The sequence below is a fragment of the Protopterus annectens genome, chromosome 2.part0 (genome assembly GCF_019279795.1).
Source record: "Protopterus annectens isolate FY-2018-M chromosome 2.part0, PAN1.0, whole genome shotgun sequence".
Classification (NCBI taxonomy): Eukaryota; Metazoa; Chordata; order Ceratodontiformes; family Protopteridae; genus Protopterus; species Protopterus annectens.
Window position 1 is genome coordinate 1,139,160,287 of NC_056728.1, and position 27,688 is coordinate 1,139,187,974.

Consider the following 27,688-nt stretch of genomic DNA (forward strand, 5'->3'; position numbering starts at 1 on the left):
ATCACAGCCTCACCTCAGGCTTTGCCCCTACCGAATGGTGCACTGCTTCAGTTATCCATCTCCACAAAGGAGGAGTGACTACAGACCCCGGGAATTATCGCCCAATTAGCCTGACGAGTCTGATATGCAAGGCTATGAAACGCATCATCATGGACCTAAAAAACAAGGCTATAGGGAATCTCCCAGTTTGGTTTTGTGAAGGGTAGATCATGCCTGCTCAACTTGGTCGACCTCTTTGAGTCAGTCACCAGAGCTGTGGATGATGACAAGGTGGTTCATACAGCCTACCTTGATCTGGCCAAGGCCTTTGATACCCCACTCAGGAATCATAGAAAAACTCACTAAGCTAGGTATCAACCCCTATATTACTAGGTGGGTTGCAAACTGGCTCACAGATAGAACCCACAGTGTGAAAGTAGCTGACTCCAAGTCAGACTGCTGACCAGTCACGAGTGGAGTCCCACAGGGTTCGGTCCTGGGTCCTCTTCTGTCTGGTATCTACTTCTCTGAAGTGCAGGCTGACATGAAGGGACTCTGGCTGACAAAGTTTGCAGATGATTGCAAGTTGGGAGCTATTATTAACTCCCCAAGTGATGTTGACATCCTACAGAAAGGCGTCAATGACACCAACGACTGGTGTCAGAACCATGGCCTTAAGCTCAATGCCAAAAAATGTGTTGTCATCCCCTTTGGGAAAAACCCAGTTCCCTTGAATTACCACATTGATGGTAGTCCACTGAACACAGAAGGCATTATAAGAGACCTGGGAACACAGGTTGACAGCAACCTCTCTTTTGACCACCACGTTGCCACTGTGGTCAGAAAGTCCTTCTATGTGGCACATCTCATTACTAAGGGTTTTGTATCCAGGAAGAAAGAGGCCATTGTCTCCCTCTACTCTTCCCCTTATTAGGCCAATCATCGAGTACAGTGCCCCATTTGGCATGTACCTCACTAGACACCTGCAAAACTGGAGAGGCCACAAAAGTACTTCACAAAGAGGATCCTAGGCATTAAATACTTGTCCTATATGGACAGACTCAAAAAACTCCAACTATTTTCTGTCTCATATTGACTACTTAAAGGTGATCTCTGCTTGACTTACAAAGCCATGTCTGAGCCAGCTCTGTTAGAAATGCTACAGCTAAAGAAATACCAATCCCTCCACACCACATGCTCCAGAGACCTCAACCTCATTACCACAATCAACAGAACATGCTGGAGGGACAGGTTCATAACCCAGAGACTGCCCATGCTATGGAATAGACTTCCCATACATGTCAAACAGAATACCTGACTGGTCCTCTTCAAGATAAATCTTGATGAGAGAATGGGAAATAGAAAATTCACCCCAGGGATCACTCCAGTGGCTCTACTCAACAGAGGCACTAGGAACTAAGGTTGGGTGGCACGATGCCAGGGTAATCCTATGGGCTAGGCTTGTAACGACTCCATGGGCATTAGCCTAGTACGCACCTATGAACCTATAAACCTATTTGTGTGATTATGAACAAGCAATATTTGACACCTACGGGTGTCAGTAGGAGTAACTGCAGATGCAACTGGAGGCGTCACATGGATATAATGTAGTACTCGTGTTTCCCATAATCCAGGACTATTCCTTCCTTTGCGTTTTTTTTTTTTTTTAGTTCTGTGGTTATTGAAGCATATTTGGTGTCTCTTAGCCTCCTAATTGTTAAAGGAAAGATGTTATCTTGAATTGGATATAGCTGGTGTCAGATGGCAGGATAATGCATTGAGTTTTGGCGTACCATTCACTGAATATTTATGATTTGCACTTTGGGCTATTTATATATTCAGCTAGTTAATAATACACACTGACTGCTTATGTTTTTTGTACGAATACTCAAATTAATGTATTTGCATGGTATATTTATAATTATGTCACTTCTGAACCCTTCCTGCTGTTTGTAAAACACATGTCATAGTTCCTCTGCACAAAGGGAGTCCTACCACAGACCCCAGGAATCGCAAGCATATCAGCCTGACTTGCCTAAAGTACAGTATTTAAAATCTCATACAACTGGACCCGCAGTAGTTTGATTTTAAGTGTTAATCATGTCTACTCAACTTAGTAAAATTCTTTGCGAGGGTTGCAGAGGTAGTGGACAGTGGCAAATCAGTCCACACAGCATATTTAGATCTACCCAAGGCCTTTGATACTGTACCCCATACTAGAATTGTAAACAAGCTAAAGCAACTAAAGGTAGTCATGGTAAGATGGACTGTAAATTGGCTGAAAGAAATCATGCAATTAACATTGCAGTTGTCACTGTTGAAGGTAAAGAAGTAACCAGTGGAGTACCACAGGGTCAGTACTGAACATCCACTTTTTGTTATATACTTTACTGATCTTGTGATATCAGTACCACAAACCCTGTCCTATGGCTAACCAGATCACAGACGGCAGTAAGCTATGCAACATTGTCTGTTTCTCTATTATTAGAGAAGTGTTTCAGTAAGAACTAGTCCTCACAAACACGTAGTATACAAAGAAAGGGCTCAAACTTAATGTAAAAAAATTACAGCATTGTTACCTTCATGAGATATTCCTCATCTACAACTTATAGCATAATAATACACTCCTCATAGAATCGGCAGTCAACCATGTTGCAACAGTAGTTAGGAAATCCTTTTGTCCAGCACAGCTGATTTCCAAAGGTATCTCATATAGATAAAAGGATGTTATTGTTCCTCTGTGTTCTGTCCTAATTAGTCCAATTGTTGAGCATAATGACCCTTTCATCATATATCTAGACACATATATCAACATATTAGGCTGTTAGAAAAGTTCCAAAGATTTCTGGCAAAAAAATGATTGGCCTAGAAACACTTGACTACTAAGACATATAAGAAAGCCTATCACTATGCTCTGTTTATTACAGATGCCTGTGTGTAGATCCATGCCAGAAATTCCATGCCATCAACTACCCCCCTCTCCCATGCACCTCTTATAACTTCATAGGATGAACAGCAGAGCAAACACCCAAACCAAGTATATGAGCTTCTATCAACATATAAATAAAACATATTAAAGGAGGAAAAAATTGCCCATGCATGTTAAAGAGAGTGACACACTTGCCTCTTTCAATGCTTGCCATAATGACTGGATATCTGCAATTTCATCCACAGACTGACATGATTTTGCCTCCTAGAAGGGGGTACATTTTGAAGATGGTATTTGGCAAGGAGCACATGGTCTTCTGACTTAACTTGTCTTGCAGTTTTTTGATGCTATGATCCTATTATTAAGTTGAGTGGTGTTATTCTCTTCAGGGCTAGATCTTGTAGATGTGGTTACAATTTACACTAGGTTAATATTCTCTGTAAGTAGACTTTGTTTGCATGAAACCAATTGAAGTTTGTTATGCATGGCCATGTTTTACAAAAGTGTGAATGAGAGACTGAAAATATCCTAGACATTAGTTATCTAGGTTATTGTGGAATGAAATGGGTTATTATCAAACTTTTAAACCTTTCAGAAGTATTTCAGTGAAATAACAGTAACTTCTTTATTCTGTATATGAGCTCTGGCTATCCTTGTGCATTATTATGAGATCAGTGAGCCAAATGCCAGCACTTACGTGGGAACAGGAGTGGCCACTGTCATTTTATTGCTCTTACTGGCATAACATTTCAGACACATGATGTTATTTATTATACTAGATTTGAGTCCCTGCTTTAAAGACCCTCTGATATGAAATTCAGATATATTTGCATAATGTATGCATAATTTGCATAATTGCAGTCAGCTCAGTAATATATTAGCATACAAGAATGACCTCACTAAAGAGAGTGGTGTCTTTTGTTACTCTGTTAGAATGGAAAGTCCCTTCTTTATTTTTATCTTTATTCATTATATCTGTTGCAGGATCTCTGGTATTGTATTCTGTGTGCTACGGAAAAATTCAAGGTCCTTACCTCATTTCACCTCTCCTTCTATTAATAGGCATGTTCAGAATAACAAACCTCAAATATGTTTTGTGCTTCATTTAGAACCTTAGAAAATGAAGACATTTGGTTTCTTCTTATGCAGTACTTGACAAGTATGTAAATTATAAGTACTGCTGAAACTGAGTGGTGCCACGCACTGCAAATCAAATCTGTAGTCAATCCCCTAATCATTAAGAATTTCTAGCTGCAATTTGAAGGCAGAGTATATGGTCTAGCATAACTACATTATTTATTTTTTAATCTGTGTATTTATTTATTTATCTATGTTTTTATACATTTCCTATTTATCTTTCACTGTGAACTGAGATAGAACACTGATCCCCATGGAAGTTTATCAGGTTCACATCCTGGGTTATAATATATATCAATAAGCAAATAATATATTTATTTTAAATGAGTTATTAATGTTTTTATCAACAGGTTTCTCATCCTTCTACATTTTAAACAAAGTATTAGCATTGTCTTACACGAGTGTGGCGCCCATGCCCTGGCCCAGCAATCAAGGAGCCTCAATCATCACCATTAACACCAGGAAAGTCATCTCCTAGAAGAGGAAAGGATACACAGTAAAGTACAATTTCCTTAAGTGCACACAGAGATCATAGTCAGTCTGGGGCTGGTTGCTCCTTTGCTCACCAGGTCCCCAATAAGACTCCTCACTTACGCAGCTTTAGGGTCAAGATCTCAGCCTAGCTGGCAAGCTAACCTCCAGCACCCTCTCTGTCCAACCAGTGCTTCGTGTCCCTGCCCAGGTAGCTGACATACACCCACATTTTGAGATAAGTATTTATACAACTTCACAGACACTCCTGGGAAAGGCTGACACAGATTCTCCAGCTGTGCCCCTTTACCCAGACTATACGGTAGTAATTACTGCCACCACCAGCTTAATAATTTATCACCCTTGAAAGGGTGTCCATTTATTACTGTGCAATATTATTATACATTTGGTAATGTGACTATACAGTCTAAGGCTTATTTTAGAGTGGCCTATTACAATGAACTCTATAAATATGCAATTTACTCTAGAGCCTATGTTTCTATACAAACCAGCTACAGATAAAGGTTTTAAAATATTTAATAATAAATAAATAAAACACAAGACAATACTACTACATCACAGAGATATCTAAGAGTTCAGAGATCACACAGAAACAATAATGCAGTAGGACAGGTCTGATGTCAAAGAAAAACACGATCTAATTTTTCTAATCTTTAGCTAATCTTAAGAGGAAACACAGTGCTATAATCCTACTTACATACATAAAGAGCAAGTAGTGCTGGGTTAGATGTCCAAGATCAAAATGCTTTTAGTTTCTCACTCAACAATAGTTTTATTTATTTATTTTATTTTATTTTACATTTGTTTAAACACTAACCAGCAGCTCTGCTGAGGCCCTCCCAAATTACATAATTCTGACACTTAGGTTTTCTCAGTATTCACATTGCATCATCTTGACACTTAGTCTGGAGTTCCCAGGCCAACAAACTGCATTACATAGCAAGCTAACACCTGCTCAGGAAACTACAACAATACAAGGCATTTCACATATACACTCTAGCAGAAACCAGAGCAATAAAGCACCTTCCACATGTAAATTCTGGCCCTTAACTTTATCCTTAAAACAATGGGCATGAATAGAATTATGTATCAAATTCTATTTGACTAGGCTGGCAGCCTTCACCCATCTTCCTCCAATGTTCACATCTCTTCCAGGGGAACTCAGGTAAGTTTTTCAAGTGCCCTTGAGAAACATTGCTTGAGAGTGTCAGGTCTATCTGGGTGTACCTCACCCCATTCCCTGTCTTGAGAGCCCATCTGCATTGGCATTGCTACTCCCACTGCGGTGCTACACTGACATATCATATGCGTGCAACCCCATGATCCATCTTAGCAACTTGGCATTTTGCTGACTGGCTCTGTTTAACCATGTTAGAGGGTTCTGATCTGTCATCACAGTGAATTTTCTTCCATACAGATAAGGCTGAAGTTTTTGTAGTTCCCACACTATGGCTAGACATTCCTTTTCTACCTCTGCATAGCATTCCTCCCTGGGTTGGAGCCTACGACTGAGATAAACCACTGGGTGCTCTTCTCCCTCTGAAGAAATTTGGGTAAGTACAGCCCCCACCTCACTGTTTGAAACATCCACCTGCACAACAAATTATTTGCTGTAATCTAGACTGGCTAACACAGGGGGTCCTCCCAAAGCTTCCTTAAGCTTCTGAAATGCCTGCTCACATTCTGGGGTCCACACTACCTTATCTGGCCTGTTCTTCCTTGTCAGTTCTGTGAGGGGAGGAGTTATGGTACTATAAATAGGGACAAACTTTCTGTAGTACCCTGCTGCCCCTAAGAATGCCCTCACCTGCTTTTTGGTAACAGGTGCAGACCATGCCTGAATAGCTTCCACTTTGGCAGGTTCTGGCCTTATCTTACCACTCCCCACTCTATGTCCTAGGTAGGAGACCTCTGCCATACCCACCTGACATTTGCTCGGATTAATGGTCAACCCTGCCCTCTGTACTCTACCCAGCACCTCCCTGACATGCTGAAGGTGCTCTTGCCAGGAATGGCTGTAGATAGCAATATCAACCATGTAAGCAAGGGCAAACCCTCCTGCTCCTGCTAAGATATGATCTACCAGCCTCTGGAAAGTTGCTGGGGCATTCTTCATCCCAAAGGGCATCTTTGTGAACTCGTACAAGCCAAAAGGAGTCACAAAGGCTGACTTCTCTCTAGCACTGGGAGTCTAGGGTACCTGCCAGTAACCCTTGGTAAGATCAATGATTGTAAGATACTTAGCCCCACCTAGCTGCTCTAGGGCCTCATCTGTCTTAGGCATGGGGTAAGCATCTGCCTCTGTGTGACTATTTAATTTCTTGTAATCCACACAGAACCTGGTGCTGCCATCCTTCTTTGACACCAGTACCACTGGGGAGGCCCAGGGACTGTTGGACTCCTGAATCACCCCTAGTTCCAACATCTCCTGAACCTCTTCCCTCAGAGTCTGTTTGACTCTCTCAGGCACCCTACAAGAGGCCTGCCTGATAGGCCTTTGGGCTCCTAAATCCACCTGGTGCTCCACCAGGTGGGTGCTTCCTGGTTTCCCAGTGAACATGCCCCAAACAACTTTCTCGAACCTGGGTAGGAGATAGCTGCTGGCACATTGCTACCCCTTCCACCAAGGTGTCAGCCCGAGCCTCACTGAGAAGATCAGTCACAAGATCTCTCTCAGACTCCTCCTGCAATCCACTGCAAATGCTCAGCACAAGGGCCTCCCTATCACGGTAAGGTTTCATCAGGTTAACATGGAACAGTTTGTGCCCCTGACTTCTGCCTAGCAGTTCCACCATGTAGTTAATATCACTTACCTTTCTTACCACTTTGTAGGGTCCCTCCCAAGCTGCTTGCAACTTGTTGTGTCTGACAGGAATGAGAGCCATCACCTGCTGCCCTACAGCATACTCTCTAGCTTGAGCATTCCTGTCATACCACACCTTTTTCTGTTGTTGGGCTTCTGCCAGGTTCTCCTGGGCCAAGCCCATGAGTTCCCTGAGCCTTGTCCTGAGGTTTAGGATGTATGCCACAGCAGACTCCTTGTGAGACTCACACTCACCTTCCCACTCATCTCGAATTAAATCTAGAGGTCCCCTCACCCTATGCCCATACAGCAACTCAAAGGGTGAAAAACCTTTGGATTCCTGGGGAACCTCTCTGTAAGCAAACAACAGATGGGGCAAATATTTGTCCCAGTCCCTCTTAAACTGATCTGCAAATGCCTGTAGCATGGACTTGATTGTAGAGTTTAACCTCACAACAAGACCATTAGTCTGGGGATGGTAGGGGTGGTCTTCATGTGCTTCACCCCACAATACTTCCACCAACAAGCCAGCAGGTCTGACATGAAATTGGCACCTCGGTCAGTCAGTATTTCTTTTGGGAAACCCACCCTGCTGAAAATCTCTAACAAAGCATTTGCCACCTTCTCTGCCTCAATGGAGGACAAAGCCACTGCCTCAGGGTATCGTGTAGCATAATCCACTACCACTAGGATATACTTTTTCCCTGTGGAACTTGGGGTACTCAGAGGACCCACAATATCCATAGCTACCCTCTGAAATGGCTCCTCAATCACAGGCAAAGGCATCAAAGGAGCTTTCACCTTGTCTCCTGCCTTGCCTACCTTTTGGCACTGCTCACAGGTCCTGCAGTACCCTGTTACATCTCTGGAAATTCTAGGCCAATAGAAGTTTTGCATAATATGCCTCTTTGTACGTTTTATGCCCATATGACCTGCAAAGGGAATATCATGGGCTATGGCTAGAAGTGCCAGACGGTAAGCTCTAGGCACTACCAACTGCTGTACTCTCTCACCTTCTAGCCCTCCCTCAGGGGTCCACTCTCTGTACAGTAACCCTTTGTTCCTGTATACTGATCCCCCCTTCCCTTGAGAATCAGGTGCCTCCCTAGCTACCTGCCTCAGGCCTTGCAATGTAGGGTCTGAGAGCTGAGCCTGTTTCAAGTCTTTCCTTGTAACCCTTCCTAGCTCTCCTTCCACAGGAAGTCTGGCATCCTCTGACAGTGGTGCCTCACTATCAGCCTGGGTACTACAACTCACCTCTACCTTTACAGTCACCCTGTCCAAGGGAACATCAGTACCCACAAGCAGCTGTTTCTCACATTCAGTCTCATTGCTACAGTGTAGCTCACTCCCTGAAGTAACCACCTCAGCAGTCCTGGCTGCAAGTATGCAGTCTGTCTGGGTCTCCCCCAGGCTACCAGACCCACATGCTTGCCTCCTAGCCTCACTGTGTGTAACTGCATAAGTACATAGTACTGCCTCATCCAAATCCTTCCCTCTCAGGACATCTGCAGGATGGTAGTTCCATACCCCAGTTGTCTCAAGACAACCCACTATTGGTATTTTGTCTTTCCACTTACTGGCTCCCTCACCTTTGGTTCCCCACCTTGCCTCCATGGACATCTGTATGCCACATGGCCCCACTGGTTGCATTCAAAACATTTAACCCTAACTTCTGGACGTATACTTAGACTAGTGGCTTCCCCTGCTACTGGTGGATTCTGTTGGGGCAGTCTGTGCTGCCCACCATGGGTTCCTTCAGTCCCATAAGCAGTACCGGGGGTCCCTTTCCTGTGCAGGGCTGCCCTGCTTGCTAGGTATAGGTCTCCCTTCTTCCCCAACTCCTCTGAAGTAGCACACTGTCTATCAGCTAACCAAATCCTCATGTCCTCAGGCAAAGTGCTAAGGGCTTGTTCCTTTACCAAAAGGTCTGCCAGCCCTTCAAAAGTGGTGACCTGACATCCACTCACCCAGCTATGAAAATAAGTGCTCAGTTCAACAACATATTCATATACATTTTCATCTGCCTTCCGTCTATGCTCACAAAACTTTTTCATATACATTTCAGGTGTTAGCTTAAAACATTCCAACAAGTGTCTTTTACAGCAGAATAATCAAAACAGTCAGTGTCATGCATTTTTGCTAAAGAAGTTACAGCTTTATCATGGAGTAAGGGGGTCAGAAACCGTACCAAGAGCCCTTGGTCAACTTCATACTGTTTACATACCCGCTCAAACATATGAATGAAGCTATCAAAATTATCCCCCTCTTTAAACTGTGGAAGAAATGTACTGACCTTTTGTGCTTCTGGGGTCCGGGTACTCCCTTCCCCATTACCTCCATGACTCTGGCGAAGAGTCAGCATTTCCCCCTCAGGCCTCCTCTGCCATTCATTTACCTCAGCTAGTAGATTCCTCATTTTCTCAGCTGCTTCTAGTTCCATATGCCTGGCCTCCAACTCAAGTCTCTTTAGCTCCAGCTGGATTTTTAAGTCCACTGCAGAAAGGTTGAGCAGGCCATTCTCTGAGGATATTGTATCTCCACTGTCAGTCTGATTGTCATCCAGGCTGCTGTTTTCTGATGCAGCTGTAACCAAGGCTGCAATCAGGTCTGCCTTAGTCAGGTTTCCATGCACCAGTGCCCTAGCCTGGCAAATCTCCACCAGCTGGCTCCTTGTCAGCTTTCCATACTCCTCTACTGACATGCTGCCTGCTCACCCTGACTAACACTAAGCTAACAAAAGAAATAAAACAATTGTGGTCTGAACTCTGAATATACAATGCATGGCTGTTTTAGAGTACACAACACTTTTAGAGATCACTGTATATAAGCTACAGGAAATCACTCTACCCACACAACTACAAGCCAATTAGTGTTTGCCAACTAATCAATATGTGATGTAGATCACACCACAGCAAACCAATATGTGATAGGATATCCCACCACTGCCACCAATATGTGATGCCCGTGCCCTGGCCCAACAATCAAGAAGCCTCAATCCTCACCACTAACACCAGGGGATGTCATCTCCTAGAAGAGGAAAGGATAACTAATACATGCAGAGAAGTACAATTTCCTTTGAGTACACACAGAGATCACAGTCAGTCGGGGCTGGTTGCGCTCTTGCTCACCAGGTCCCCAATAAGACTCCCCACTGGCACAGCTATAGGGTCCAAATCTCAGCCTAGCTGGCAAGCTAACCTCCAGTACCCTCTCTGTCCAACCAGTGCTTCGTGTCCCTGCCCAGGTAGCTGACACACACCCGCACTTTGAGATAAGTATTTATACAACTTCACAGACACTCCAGGGAAAGGCTGACACAGATTCTCCAGCTGTGCCCCTTTACCCAGACTATATGGTAGTAATTACTGCCACCACCAGCTTAATAATTTATCAGCTACCCAAAGGCCCTAGAAAGGGTGTCCAATTATTACTGTGCAATATTATTATCCAATTGGTAATGTGACTATACAGTCTAATGTTTATTTTAGAGTGGCCTATTACAATGAACTCTAGAAATATGCAATGTACTCTAGAGCCTACTTCTCTACACAAACCAGCCACAGGTAAATGTTTTAAAATATTTAATAATAAATAATTAAAACACAAGACAATACTACTACACCACAGAGATATCTAAGAGTTCAGAGATCACAAAGAAACTTAAAATAATAGGACAGGTCTGATGTCAAAGAAAACACTTAATCTAACTTTTCTAATCTTTAGTTAATCTTAAGAGAAAACACAGTGCTATCATCCTACTTACATACATAAAGAGCAAGCAGTGCTTGGTTAGATGTCCAAGATCAAAATGCTTTTAGTCTCTCACTCAACAATAGTTTTTAAACACTAACCAACAGTTCTGCTGAGGCCCTCCCAAATGACATCATTTTGACACTTAGGTTTTCTCAGTATTCACATTACATCATTTTGGCACTTAGTCTGGAGTTCCCAGGCCAACAATCTGCATTATTTAGCAAGCTAACACCTGCTCAGGAAACTCCAACAATACAAGGCATTTCACATATACACTTTAGCAGAAACCAGAGCAATAAAGCACCTTCCACATGTAAATTCTGGCCCTTAACTTTAACCTTAAAACAATGGGCATGAAACCTTCATCCAGACTCAGTGGAGCCAACTTGTAAAACATCAAAGAGATTCATAAGATCTTTCCAACTTCAAAAGACACATTTGAAATGCTTGGCTTGGTTTTCCTTACAGCAGATGGCAATGTTGCAACAATCTTGAAGTTCACATTTTACAGTGTTTTCTTTCATTTAAAAACACAAGCCTGTATTTTACATTTATTTATACAGTTAATAGAATTATGTATCAAATTCTATTTGACTAGGCTGGCAGCCTTCACCCATCTTCCTCCAATCTTCACAGTGTGTATAACTGTCGGTGGAACAAGACCACTTTTATATATATAATATATAAAATACAACAACAAAGTAGTTGTACCTAGTTCAGAAATTCAGAAATAGGGACTCATTATTATGCCTCATTCTGTATGCTTAAGTATTACTACAATTTACATAAAATGAGAACTGTGTTGCTATTGGCTGAGACATCTACAATTTCTACCTCCATGCCTGCAGTACACCAGTATTACCACATGATCACTGAAGGGTTGGGTATGAGGGATTCCTGCCTATCATCTCTTTGAACACCATGTTGGTGAATTTCTACGTCTATACCTACAAATATGTATATGTATATGTGACGGTACTGTGCTAGGGCACATGTAGAAATGCACAGTGCCAAAGTGCAGTGACACTGGTCCCCCTTACTTTTTTATCTAACCTGTTTTATATAAAGTTTTGGCAACAGCTTCATGGGGATACAGGTCCTATCATCACTGGTATCTGTTTGATCACCCTTCAAATGAAATGGGTATGTGAAAGTTTAGCAGCACAATTCAATATGCCAAAGAACAGTTAAAAATAATTGCAAAGCATGGCTTAGACCAATGACAAATATAGAAAACCTTTTATTTTGCAATTCTCTTAGTGCCCTGGATCAGTCTTCAGTACGGTGGTTTAGAACTATGTAATGCCATATTCCTGTGTGCAAAGTCATCTCTTCTGTACCTCAGTGTTTGCACATGTGCTCTAGTGTAACAAATTTCTGTATGTGCTCTTGCAGATCTGTGTGCTACCCTACTGTGATCAGGACACAATGTACGGATAGCAGAGTGGTTCCTCAGATTGGTATTGTCATTGCCTTGTGAGGGGTAATATTCATCAGAAAGTTCTTTCTGAGTGACAGACACACGTTTGCATCAGCCTCATGCTAATTTGGATTTTTCCAGTAAATGAAGGACAACAGATATTGCCAATATACTGGCTGGCAGATTCAGTGCTAACTTTACCCCTGCCCCCCAAAGGACCAATCACAATACCAGTAGATTGCCAGGCACCCAGTATTACTGCTGCACAGGTTAAAACAGTACTGTCCAAGGCCAAGAATACAGCTTCTATGGGACCTGACAATATCCCTGGCTGTGTTCTCCATGAACTACAGAGTGAACTGGCACCTCACCTGTGTTCCCTGTTCAATCACAGCCTCACCTCAGGCTTTGCCCCTACCGAATGGTGCACTGCTTCAGTTATCCATCTCCACAAAGGAGGAGTGACTACAGACCCCGGGAATTATCGCCCAATTAGCCTGACGAGTCTGATATGCAAAGCTATGAAACGCATCATCATGGACCTAAAAAACAAGGCTATAGGGAATCTCCCAGTTTGGTTTTGTGAAGGGTAGATCATGCCTGCTCAACTTGGTCGACCTCTTTGAGTCAGTCACCAGAGCTGTGGATGAAGACAAGGTGGTTCATACAGCCTACCTTGATCTGGCCAAGGCCTTTGATACCCCACTCAGGAATCATAGAAAAACTCACTAAGCTAGGTATCAACCCCTATATCACTAGGTGGGTTGCAAACTGGCTCACAGATAGAACTCACAGTGTGAAAGTAGCTGACTCCAAGTCAGACTGCTGACCAGTCACGCAGTGGAGTCCCACAGGGTTCGGTCCTGGGTCCTCTTCTGTCTGGTATCTACTTCTCTGAAGTGCAGGCTGACATGAAGGGACTCTGGCTGACAAAGTTTGCAGATGATTGCAAGTTGGGAGCTATTATTAACTCCCCAAGTGATGTTGACATCCTACAGAAAGGCGTCAATGACACCAACGACTGGTGTCAGAACCATGGCCTTAAGCTCAATGCCAAAAAATGCGTTGTCATCCTCCTTGGGGAAAACCCAGTTCCCTTGAATTACCACATTGATGGTAGTCCACTGAACACAGAAGGCATTATAAGAGACCTGGGAACACAGGTTGACAGCAACCTCTCTTTTGACCACCACGTTGCCACTGTGGTCAGAAAGTCCTTCTATGTGGCACATCTCATTACTAAGGGTTTTGTATCCAGGAAGAAAGAGGCCATTGTCTCCCTCTACTCTTCCCCTTATTAGGCCAATCATCGAGTACAGTGCCCCATTTGGCATGTACCTCACTAGACACCTGCAAAACTGGAGAGGCCACAAAAGTACTTCACAAAGAGGATCCTAGGCATTAAATACTTGTCCTATATGGACAGACTCAAAAAACTCCAACTATTTTCTGTCTCATATTGACTACTTAAAGGTGATCTCTGCTTGACTTACAAAGCCATGTCTGAGCCAGCTCTGTTAGAAATGCTACAGCTAAAGAAATACCAATCCCTCCACACCACATGCTCCAGAGACCTCAACCTCATTACCACAATCAACAGAACATGCTGGAGGGACAGGTTCATAACCCAGAGACTGCCCATGCTATGGAATAGACTTCCCATACATGTCAAACAGAATACTTGACTGGTCCTCTTCAAGATAAATCTTGATGAGAGAATGGGAAATAGAAAATTCACCCCAGGGATCACTCCAGTGGCTGTAATCAACAGAGGCACTAGGAACTAAGGTTGGGTGGCACGATGCCAGGGTAATCCTATGGGCTAGGCTTGTAACGACTCCATGGGCATTAGCCTAGTACGCACCTATGAACCTATAAACCTATTTGTGTGATTATGAACAAGCAATATTTGACACCTACGGGTGTCAGTAGGAGTAACTGCAGATGCAACTGGAGGCGTCACATGGATATAATGTAGTACTCGTGTTTCCCATAATCCAGGACTATTCCTTCCTTTGCGTTTTTTTTTTTTTTTTAGTTCTGTGGTTATTGAAGCATATTTGGTGTCTCTTAGCCTCCTAATTGTTAAAGGAAAGATGTTATCTTGAATTGGATATAGCTGGTGTCAGATGGCAGGATAATGCATTGAGTTTTGGCGTACCATTCACTGAATATTTATGATTTGCACTTTGGGCTATTTATATATTCAGCTAGTTAATAATACACACTGACTGCTTATGTTTTTTGTACGAATACCCAAATTAATGTATTTGCATGGTATATTTATAATTATGTCACTTCTGAATCCTTTCTGCTGTTTGTAAAACACATGTCATAGTTCCTCTGCACAAAGGGAGTCCTACCACAGACCCCAGGAATCGCAAGCATATCAGCCTGACTTGCCTAAAGTACAGTATTTAAAATCTCATACAACTGGACCCGCAGTAGTTTGATTTTAAGTGTTAATCATGTCTACTCAACTTAGTAAAATTCTTTGCGAGGGTTGCAGAGGTAGTGGACAGTGGCAAATCAGTCCACACAGCATATTTAGATCTACCCAAGGCCTTTGATACTGTACCCCATACTAGAATTGTAAACAAGCTAAAGCAACTAAAGGTAGTCATGGTAAGATGGACTGTAAATTGGCTGAAAGAAATCATGCAATTAACATTGCAGTTGTCACTGTTGAAGGTAAAGAAGTAACCAGTGGAGTACCACAGGGTCAGTACTGAACATCCACTTTTTGTTATATACTTTACTGATCTTGTGATATCAGTACCACAAACCCTGTCCTATGGCTAACCAGATCACAGACGGCAGTAAGCTATGCAACATTGTCTGTTTCTCTATTATTAGAGAAGTGTTTCAGTAAGAACTAGTCCTCACAAACACGTAGTATACAAAGAAAGGGCTCAAACTTAATGTAAAAAAATTACAGCATTGTTACCTTCATGAGATATTCCTCATCTACAACTTATAGCATAATAATACACTCCTCATAGAATCGGCAGTCAACCATGTTGCAACAGTAGTTAGAAATCCTTTTGTCCAGCACAGCTGATTTCCAAAGGTATCTCATATAGATAAAAGGATGTTATTGTTCCTCTGTGTTCTGTCCTAATTAGTCCAATTGTTGAGCATAATGACCCTTTCATCATATATCTAGACACATATATCAACATATTAGGCTGTTAGAAAAGTTCCAAAGATTTCTGGCAAAAAAATGATTGGCCTAGAAACACTTGACTACTAAGACATATAAGAAAGCCTATCACTATGCTCTGTTTATTACAGATGCCTGTGTGTAGATCCATGCCAGAAATTCCATGCCATCAACTACCCCCCTCTCCCATGCACCTCTTATAACTTCATAGGATGAACAGCAGAGCAAACACCCAAACCAAGTATATGAGCTTCTATCAACATATAAATAAAACATATTAAAGGAGGAAAAATTGCCCATGCATGTTAAAGAGAGTGACACACTTGCCTCTTTCAATGCTTGCCATAATGACTGGATATCTGCAATTTCATCCACAGACTGACATGATTTTGCCTCCTAGAAGGGGGTACATTTTGAAGATGGTATTTGGCAAGGAGCACATGGTCTTCTGACTTAACTTGTCTTGCAGTTTTTTGATGCTATGATCCTATTATTAAGTTGAGTGGTGTTATTCTCTTCAGGGCTAGATCTTGTAGATGTGGTTACAATTTACACTAGGTTAATATTCTCTGTAAGTAGACTTTGTTTGCATGAAACCAATTGAAGTTTGTTATGCATGGCCATGTTTTACAAAAGTGTGAATGAGAGACTGAAAATATCCTAGACATTAGTTATCTAGGTTATTGTGGAATGAAATGGGTTATTATCAGACTTTTAAACCTTTCAGAAGTATTTCAGTGAAATAACAGTAACTTCTTTATTCTGTATATGAGCTCTGGCTATCCTTGTGCATTATTATGAGATCAGTGAGCCAAATGCCAGCACTTACGTGGGAACAGGAGTGGCCACTGTCATTTTATTGCTCTTACTGGCATAACATTTCAGACACATGATGTTATTTATTATACTAGATTTGAGTCCCTGCTTTAAAGACCCTCTGATATGAAATTCAGATATATTTGCATAATGTGTGCATAATTTGCATAATTGCAGTCAGCTCAGTAATATATTAGCATACAAGAATGACCTCACTAAAGAGAGTGGTGTCTTTTGTTACTCTGTTAGAATGGAAAGTCCCTTCTTTATTTTTATCTTTATTCATTATATCTGTTGCAGGATCTCTGGTATTGTATTCTGTGTGCTACGGAAAAATTCCAAGGTCCTTACCTCATTTCACCTCTCCTTCTATTAATAGGCATGTTCAGAATAACAAACCTCAAATATGTTTTGTGCTTCATTTAGAACCTTAGAAAATGAAGACATTTGGTTTCTTCTTATGCAGTACTTGACAAGTATGTAAATTATAAGTACTGCTGAAACTGAGTGGTGCCACGCACTGCAAATCAAATCTGTAGTCAATCCCCTAATCATTAAGAATTTCTAGCTGCAATTTGAAGGCAGAGTATATGGTCTAGCATAACTACATTATTTATTTTTTAATCTGTGTATTTATTTATTTATCTATGTTTTTATACATTTCCTATTTATCTTTCACTGTGAACTGAGATAGAACACTGATCCCCATGGAAGTTTATCAGGTTCACATCCTGGGTTATAATATATATCAATAAGCAAATAATATATTTATTTTAAATGAGTTATTAATGTTTTTATCAACAGGTTTCTCATCCTTCTACATTTTAAACAAAGTATTAGCATTGTCTTACACGTGTGTGTGACGCCCATGCCCTGGCCCAGCAATCAAGGAGCCTCAATCATCACCATTAACACCAGGAAAGTCATCTCCTAGAAGAGGAAAGGATACACAGTAAAGTACAATTTCCCTTAAGTGCACACAGAGATCATAGTCAGTCTGGGGCTGGTTGCTCCTTTGCTCACCAGGTCCCCAATAAGACTCCTCACTTACGCAGCTTTAGGGTCAAGATCTCAGCCTAGCTGGCAAGCTAACCTCCAGCACCCTCTCTGTCCAACCAGTGCTTCGTGTCCCTGCCCAGGTAGCTGACATACACCCACATTTTGAGATAAGTATTTATACAACTTCACAGACACTCCTGGGAAAGGCTGACACAGATTCTCCAGCTGTGCCCCTTTACCCAGACTATACGGTAGTAATTACTGCCACCACCAGCTTAATAATTTATCACCCTTGAAAGGGTGTCCATTTATTACTGTGCAATATTATTATACATTTGGTAATGTGACTATACAGTCTAAGGCTTATTTTAGAGTGGCCTATTACAATGAACTCTATAAATATGCAATTTACTCTAGAGCCTATGTTTCTATACAAACCAGCTACAGATAAAGGTTTTAAAATATTTAATAATAAATAAATAAAACACAAGACAATACTACTACATCACAGAGATATCTAAGAGTTCAGAGATCACACAGAAACTTAAAATAATGCAGTAGGACAGGTCTGATGTCAAAGAAAAACACGATCTAATTTTTCTAATCTTTAGCTAATCTTAAGAGGAAACACAGTGCTATAATCCTACTTACATACATAAAGAGCAAGTAGTGCTGGGTTAGATGTCCAAGATCAAAATGCTTTTAGTTTCTCACTCAACAATAGTTTTATTTATTTATTTTATTTTATTTTACATTTGTTTAAACACTAACCAGCAGCTCTGCTGAGGCCCTCCCAAATTACATAATTTTGACACTTAGGTTTTCTCAGTATTCACATTGCATCATCTTGACACTTAGTCTGGAGTTCCCAGGCCAACAAACTGCATTACGTAGCAAGCTAACACCTGCTCAGGAAACTACAACAATACAAGGCATTTCACATATACACTCTAGCAGAAACCAGAGCAATAAAGCACCTTCCACATGTAAATTCTGGCCCTTAACTTTATCCTTAAAACAATGGGCATGAATAGAATTATGTATCAAATTCTATTTGACTAGGCTGGCAGCCTTCACCCATCTTCCTCCAATGTTCACATCTCTTCCCCCCAGGGGAACTCAGGTAAGTTTTTCAAGTGCCCCTTGAGAAACATTGCTTGAGAGTGTCAGGTCTATCTGGGTGTACCTCACCCCATTCCCTGTCTTGAGAGCCCATCTGCATTGGCATTGCTACTCCCACTGCGGTGCTACACTGACATATCATATGCGTGCAACCCCATGATCCATCTTAGCAACTTGGCATTTTGCTGACTGGCTCTGTTTAACCATGTTAGAGGGTTCTGATCTGTCATCACAGTGAATTTTCTTCCATACAGATAAGGCTGAAGTTTTTGTAGTTCCCACACTATGGCTAGACATTCCTTTTCTACCTCTGCATAGCATTCCTCCCTGGGTTGGAGCCTACGACTGAGATAAACCACTGGGTGCTCTTCTCCCTCTGAAGAAATTTGGGTAAGTACAGCCCCCACCTCACTGTTTGAAACATCCACCTGCACAACAAATTATTTGCTGTAATCTGGACTGGCTAACACAGGGGGTCCTCCCAAAGCTTCCTTAAGCTTCTGAAATGCCTGCTCACATTCTGGGGTCCACACTACCTTATCTGGCCTGTTCTTCCTTGTCAGTTCTGTGAGGGGAGGAGTTATGGTACTATAAATAGGGACAAACTTTCTGTAGTACCCTGCTGCCCCTAAGAATGCCCTCACCTGCTTTTTGGTAACAGGTGCAGACCATGCCTGAATAGCTTCCACTTTGGCAGGTTCTGGCCTTATCTTACCACTCCCCACTCTATGTCCTAGGTAGGAGACCTCTGCCATACCCACCTGACATTTGCTCGGATTAATGGTCAACCCTGCCCTCTGTACTCTACCCAGCACCTCCCTGACATGCTGAAGGTGCTCTTGCCAGGAATGGCTGTAGATAGCAATATCAACCATGTAAGCAAGGGCAAACCCTCCTGCTCCTGCTAAGATGTGATCTACCAGCCTCTGGAAAGTTGCTGGGGCATTCTTCATCCCAAAGGGCATCTTTGTGAACTCGTACAAGCCAAAAGGAGTCACAAAGGCTGACTTCTCTCTAGCACTGGGAGTCTAGGGTACCTGCCAGTAACCCTTGGTAAGATCAATGATTGTAAGATACTTAGCCCCACCTAGCTGCTCTAGGGCCTCATCTGTCTTAGGCATGGGGTAAGCATCTGCCTCTGTGTGACTATTTAATTTCTTGTAATCCACACAGAACCTGGTGCTGCCATCCTTCTTTGACACCAGTACCACTGGGGAGGCCCAGGGACTGTTGGACTCCTGAATCACCCCTAGTTCCAACATCTCCTGAACCTCTTCCCTCAGAGTCTGTTTGACTCTCTCAGGCACCCTACAAGAGGCCTGCCTGATAGGCCTTTGGGCTCCTAAATCCACCTGGTGCTCCACCAGGTGGGTGCTTCCTGGTTTCCCAGTGAACATGCCCCAAACAACTTTCTCGAACCTGGGTAGGAGATAGCTGCTGGCACATTGCTACCCCTTCCACCAAGGTGTCAGCCCGAGCCTCACTGAGAAGATCAGTCACAAGATCTCTCTCAGACTCCTCCTGCAATCCACTGCAAATGCTCAGCACAAGGGCCTCCCTATCACGGTAAGGTTTCATCAGGTTAACATGGAACAGTTTGTGCCCCTGACTTCTGCCTAGCAGTTCCACCATGTAGTTAATATCACTTACCTTTCTTACCACTTTGTAGGGTCCCTCCCAAGCTGCTTGCAACTTGTTGTGTCTGACAGGAATGAGAGCCATCACCTGCTGCCCTACAGCATACTCTCTAGCTTGAGCATTCCTGTCATACCACACCTTTTTCTGTTGTTGGGCTTCTGCCAGGTTCTCCTGGGCCAAGCCCATGAGTTCCCTGAGCCTTGTCCTGAGGTTTAGGATGTATGCCACAGCAGACTCCTTGTGAGACTCACACTCACCTTCCCACTCATCTCGAATTAAATCTAGAGGTCCCCTCACCCTATGCCCATACAGCAACTCAAAGGGTGAAAAACCTTTGGATTCCTGGGGAACCTCTCTGTAAGCAAACAACAGATGGGGCAAATATTTGTCCCAGTCCCTCTTAAACTGATCTGCAAATGCCTGTAGCATGGACTTGATTGTAGAGTTTAACCTCACAACAAGACCATTAGTCTGGGGATGGTAGGGGGTGGTCTTCATGTGCTTCACCCCACAATACTTCCACCAACAAGCCAGCAGGTCTGACATGAAATTGGCACCTCGGTCAGTCAGTATTTCTTTTGGGAAACCCACCCTGCTGAAAATCTCTAACAAAGCATTTGCCACCTTCTCTGCCTCAATGGAGGACAAAGCCACTGCCTCAGGGTATCGTGTAGCATAATCCACTACCACTAGGATATACTTTTTCCCTGTGGAACTTGGGGTACTCAGAGGACCCACAATATCCATAGCTACCCTCTGAAATGGCTCCTCAATCACAGGCAAAGGCATCAAAGGAGCTTTCACCTTGTCTCCTGCCTTGCCTACCTTTTGGCACTGCTCACAGGTCCTGCAGTACCCTGTTACATCTCTGGAAATTCTAGGCCAATAGAAGTTTTGCATAATATGCCTCTTTGTACGTTTTATGCCCATATGACCTGCAAAGGGAATATCATGGGCTATGGCTAGAAGTGCCAGACGGTAAGCTCTAGGCACTACCAACTGCTGTACTCTCTCACCTTCTAGCCCTCCCTCAGGGGTCCACTCTCTGTACAGTAACCCTTTGTTCCTGTATACTGATCCCCCCTTCCCTTGAGAATCAGGTGCCTCCCTAGCTACCTGCCTCAGGCCTTGCAATGTAGGGTCTGAGAGCTGAGCCTGTTTCAAGTCTTTCCTTGTAACCCTTCCTAGCTCTCCTTCCACAGGAAGTCTGGCATCCTCTGACAGTGGTGCCTCACTATCAGCCTGGGTACTACAACTCACCTCTACCTTTACAGTCACCCTGTCCAAGGGAACATCAGTACCCACAAGCAGCTGTTTCTCACATTCAGTCTCATTGCTACAGTGTAGCTCACTCCCTGAAGTAACCACCTCAGCAGTCCTGGCTGCAAGTATGCAGTCTGTCTGGGTCTCCCCCAGGCTACCAGACCCACATGCTTGCCTCCTAGCCTCACTGTGTGTAACTGCATAAGTACATAGTACTGCCTCATCCAAATCCTTCCCTCTCAGGACATCTGCAGGATGGTAGTTCCATACCCCAGTTGTCTCAAGACAACCCACTATTGGTATTTTGTCTTTCCACTTACTGGCTCCCTCACCTTTGGTTCCCCACCTTGCCTCCATGGACATCTGTATGCCACATGGCCCCACTGGTTGCATTCAAAACATTTAACCCTAACTTCTGGACGTATACTTAGACTAGTGGCTTCCCCTGCTACTGGTGGATTCTGTTGGGGCAGTCTGTGCTGCCCACCATGGGTTCCTTCAGTCCCATAAGCAGTACCGGGGGTCCCTTTCCTGTGCAGGGCTGCCCTGCTTGCTAGGTATAGGTCTCCTTCTTCCCCAACTCCTCTGAAGTAGCACACTGTCTATCAGCTAACCAAATCCTCATGTCCTCAGGCAAAGTGCTAAGGGCTTGTTCCTTTACCAAAAGGTCTGCCAGCCCTTCAAAAGTGGTGACCTGACATCCACTCACCCAGCTATGAAAATAAGTGCTCAGTTCAACAACATATTCATATACATTTTCATCTGCCTTCCGTCTATGCTCACAAAACTTTTTCATATACATTTCAGGTGTTAGCTTAAAACATTCCAACAAGTGTCTTTTTACAGCAGTATAATCAAAACAGTCAGTGTCATGCATTTTTGCTAAAGAAGTTACAGCTTTATCATGGAGTAAGGGGGTCAGAAACCGTACCAAGAGCCCTTGGTCAACTTCATACTGTTTACATACCCGCTCAAACATATGAATGAAGCTATCAAAATTATCCCCCTCTTTAAACTGTGGAAGAAATGTACTGACCTTTTGTGCTTCTGGGGTCCGGGTACTCCCTTCCCCATTACCTCCATGACTCTGGCGAAGAGTCAGCATTTCCCCCTCAGGCCTCCTCTGCCATTCATTTACCTCAGCTAGTAGATTCCTCATTTTCTCAGCTGCTTCTAGTTCCATATGCCTGGCCTCCAACTCAAGTCTCTTTAGCTCCAGCTGGATTTTTAAGTCCACTGCAGAAAGGTTGAGCAGGCCATTCTCTGAGGATATTGTATCTCCACTGTCAGTCTGATTGTCATCCAGGCTGCTGTTTTCTGATGCAGCTGTAACCAAGGCTGCAATCAGGTCTGCCTTAGTCAGGTTTCCATGCACCAGTGCCCTAGCCTGGCAAATCTCCACCAGCTGGCTCCTTGTCAGCTTTCCATACTCCTCTACTGACATGCTGCCTGCTCACCCTGACTAACACTAAGCTAACAAAAGAAATAAAACAATTGTGGTCTGAACTCTGAATATACAATGCATGGCTGTTTTAGAGTACACAACACTTTTAGAGATCACTGTATATAAGCTACAGGAAATCACTCTACCCACACAACTACAAGCCAATTAGTGTTTGCCAACTAATCAATATGTGATGTAGATCCCACCACAGCAAACCAATATGTGATAGGATATCCCACCACTGCCACCAATATGTGATGCCCGTGCCCTGGCCCAACAATCAAGAAGCCTCAATCCTCACCACTAACACCAGGGGATGTCATCTCCTAGAAGAGGAAAGGATAACTAATACATGCAGAGAAGTACAATTTCCTTTGAGTACACACAGAGATCACAGTCAGTTGGGGCTGGTTGCTCTCTTGCTCACCAGGTCCCCAATAAGACTCCCCACTGGCACAGCTATAGGGTCCAAATCTCAGCCTAGCTGGCAAGCTAACCTCCAGTACCCTCTCTGTCCAACCAGTGCTTCGTGTCCCTGCCCAGGTAGCTGACACACACCCGCACTTTGAGATAAGTATTTATACAACTTCACAGACACTCCAGGGAAAGGCTGACACAGATTCTCCAGCTGTGCCCCTTTACCCAGACTATATGGTAGTAATTACTGCCACCACCAGCTTAATAATTTATCAGCTACCCAAAGGCCCTAGAAAGGGTGTCCAATTATTACTGTGCAATATTATTATCCAATTGGTAATGTGACTATACAGTCTAATGTTTATTTTAGAGTGGCCTATTACAATGAACTCTAGAAATATGCAATGTACTCTAGAGCCTACTTCTCTACACAAACCAGCCACAGGTAAATGTTTTAAAATATTTAATAATAAATAATTAAAACACAAGACAATACTACTACACCACAGAGATATCTAAGAGTTCAGAGATCACAAAGAAACTTAAAATAATAGGACAGGTCTGATGTCAAAGAAAAACACTTAATCTAACTTTTCTAATCTTTAGTTAATCTTAAGAGAAAACACAGTGCTATCATCCTACTTACATACATAAAGAGCAAGCAGTGCTTGGTTAGATGTCCAAGATCAAAATGCTTTTAGTCTCTCACTCAACAATAGTTTTTAAACACTAACCAACAGTTCTGCTGAGGCCCTCCCAAATGACATCATTTTGACACTTAGGTTTTCTCAGTATTCACATTACATCATTTTGGCACTTAGTCTGGAGTTCCCAGGCCAACAATCTGCATTATTTAGCAAGCTAACACCTGCTCAGGAAACTCCAACAATACAAGGCATTTCACATATACACTTTAGCAGAAACCAGAGCAATAAAGCACCTTCCACATGTAAATTCTGGCCCTTAACTTTAACCTTAAAACAATGGGCATGAAACCTTCATCCAGACTCAGTGGAGCCAACTTGTAAAACATCAAAGAGATTCATAAGATCTTTCCAACTTCAAAAGACACATTTGAAATGCTTGGCTTGGTTTTCCTTACAGCAGATGGCAATGTTGCAACAATCTTGAAGTTCACATTTTACAGTGTTTTCTTTCATTTAAAACACAAGCCTGTATTTTACATTTATTTATACAGTTAATAGAATTATGTATCAAATTCTATTTGACTAGGCTGGCAGCCTTCACCCATCTTCCTCCAATCTTCACAGTGTGTATAACTGTCGGTGGAACAAGACCACTTTTATATATATAATATATAAAATACAACAACAAAGTAGTTGTACCTAGTTCAGAAATTCAGAAATAGGGACTCATTATTATGCCTCATTCTGTATGCTTAAGTATTACTACAATTTACATAAAATGAGAACTGTGTTGCTATTGGCTGAGACATCTACAATTTCTACCTCCATGCCTGCAGTACACCAGTATTACCACATGATCACTGAAGGGTTGGGTATGAGGGATTCCTGCCTATCATCTCTTTGAACACCATGTTGGTGAATTTCTACGTCTATACCTACAAATATGTATATGTATATGTGACGGTACTGTGCTAGGGCACATGTAGAAATGCACAGTGCCAAAGTGCAGTGACACTGGTCCCCCTTACTTTTTTATCTAACCTGTTTTATATAAAGTTTTGGCAACAGCTTCATGGGGATACAGGTCCTATCATCACTGGTATCTGTTTGATCACCCTTCAAATGAAATGGGTATGTGAAAGTTTAGCAGCACAATTCAATATGCCAAAGAACAGTTAAAAATAATTGCAAAGCATGGCTTAGACCAATGACAAATATAGAAAACCTTTTATTTTGCAATTCTCTTAGTGCCCTGGATCAGTCTTCAGTACGGTGGTTTAGAACTATGTAATGCCATATTCCTGTGTGCAAAGTCATCTCTTCTGTACCTCAGTGTTTGCACATGTGCTCTAGTGTAACAAATATCTGTATGTGCTCTTGCAGATCTGTGTGCTACCCTACTGTGATCAGGACACAATGTACGGATAGCAGAGTGGTTCCTCAGATTGGTATTGTCATTGCCTTGTGAGGGTAATATTCATCAGAAAGTTCTTTCTGAGTGACAGACACACGTTTGCATCAGCCTCATGCTAATTTGGATTTTTCCAGTAAATGAAGGACAACAGATATTGCCAATATACTGGCTGGCAGATTCAGTGCTAACTTTACCCCTGCCCCCCAAAGGACCAATCACAATACCAGTAGATTGCCAGGCACCCAGTATTACTGCTGCACAGGTTAAAACAGTACTGTCCAAGGCCAAGAATACAGCTTCTATGGGACCTGACAATATCCCTGGCTGTGTTCTCCATGAACTACAGAGTGAACTGGCACCTCACCTGTGTTCCCTGTTCAATCACAGCCTCACCTCAGGCTTTGCCCCTACCGAATGGTGCACTGCTTCAGTTATCCATCTCCACAAAGGAGGAGTGACTACAGACCCCGGGAATTATCGCCCAATTAGCCTGACGAGTCTGATATGCAAAGCTATGAAACGCATCATCATGGACCTAAAAAACAAGGCTATAGGGAATCTCCCAGTTTGGTTTTGTGAAGGGTAGATCATGCCTGCTCAACTTGGTCGACCTCTTTGAGTCAGTCACCAGAGCTGTGGATGAAGACAAGGTGGTTCATACAGCCTACCTTGATCTGGCCAAGGCCTTTGATACCCCACTCAGGAATCATAGAAAAACTCACTAAGCTAGGTATCAACCCCTATATCACTAGGTGGGTTGCAAACTGGCTCACAGATAGAACTCACAGTGTGAAAGTAGCTGACTCCAAGTCAGACTGCTGACCAGTCACGAGTGGAGTCCCACAGGGTTCGGTCCTGGGTCCTCTTCTGTCTGGTATCTACTTCTCTGAAGTGCAGGCTGACATGAAGGGACTCTGGCTGACAAAGTTTGCAGATGATTGCAAGTTGGGAGCTATTATTAACTCCCCAAGTGATGTTGACATCCTACAGAAAGGCGTCAATGACACCAACGACTGGTGTCAGAACCATGGCCTTAAGCTCAATGCCAAAAAATGTGTTGTCATCCCCTTTGGGAAAAACCCAGTTCCCTTGAATTACCACATTGATGGTAGTCCACTGAACACAGAAGGCATTATAAGAGACCTGGGAACACAGGTTGACAGCAACCTCTCTTTTGACCACCACGTTGCCACTGTGGTCAGAAAGTCCTTCTATGTGGCACATCTCATTACTAAGGGTTTTGTATCCAGGAAGAAAGAGGCCATTGTCTCCCTCTACTCTTCCCCTTATTAGGCCAATCATCGAGTACAGTGCCCCATTTGACATGTACCTCACTAGACACCTGCAAAACTGGAGAGGCCACAAAAGTACTTCACAAAGAGGATCCTAGGCATTAAATACTTGTCCTATATGGACAGACTCAAAAAACTCCAACTATTTTCTGTCTCATATTGACTACTTAAAGGTGATCTCTGCTTGACTTACAAAGCCATGTCTGAGCCAGCTCTGTTAGAAATGCTACAGCTAAAGAAATACCAATCCCTCCACACCACATGCTCCAGAGACCTCAACCTCATTACCACAATCAACAGAACATGCTGGAGGGACAGGTTCATAACCCAGAGACTGCCCATGCTATGGAATAGACTTCCCATACATGTCAAACAGAATACTTGACTGGTCCTCTTCAAGATAAATCTTGATGAGAGAATGGGAAATAGAAAATTCACCCCAGGGATCACTCCAGTGGCTGTATAATCAACAGAGGCACTAGGAACTAAGGTTGGGTGGCACGATGCCAGGGTAATCCTATGGGCTAGGCTTGTAACGACTCCATGGGCATTAGCCTAGTACGCACCTATGAACCTATAAACCTATTTGTGTGATTATGAACAAGCAATATTTGACACCTACGGGTGTCAGTAGGAGTAACTGCAGATGCAACTGGAGGCGTCACATGGATATAATGTAGTACTCGTGTTTCCCATAATCCAGGACTATTCCTTCCTTTGCGTTTTTTTTTTTTTTTTAGTTCTGTGGTTATTGAAGCATATTTGGTGTCTCTTAGCCTCCTAATTGTTAAAGGAAAGATGTTATCTTGAATTGGATATAGCTGGTGTCAGATGGCAGGATAATGCATTGAGTTTTGGCACCATTCACTGAATATTTATGATTTGCACTTTGGGCTATTTATATATTTAGCTAGTTAATAATACACACTGACTGCTTATGTTTTTTGTACGAATACC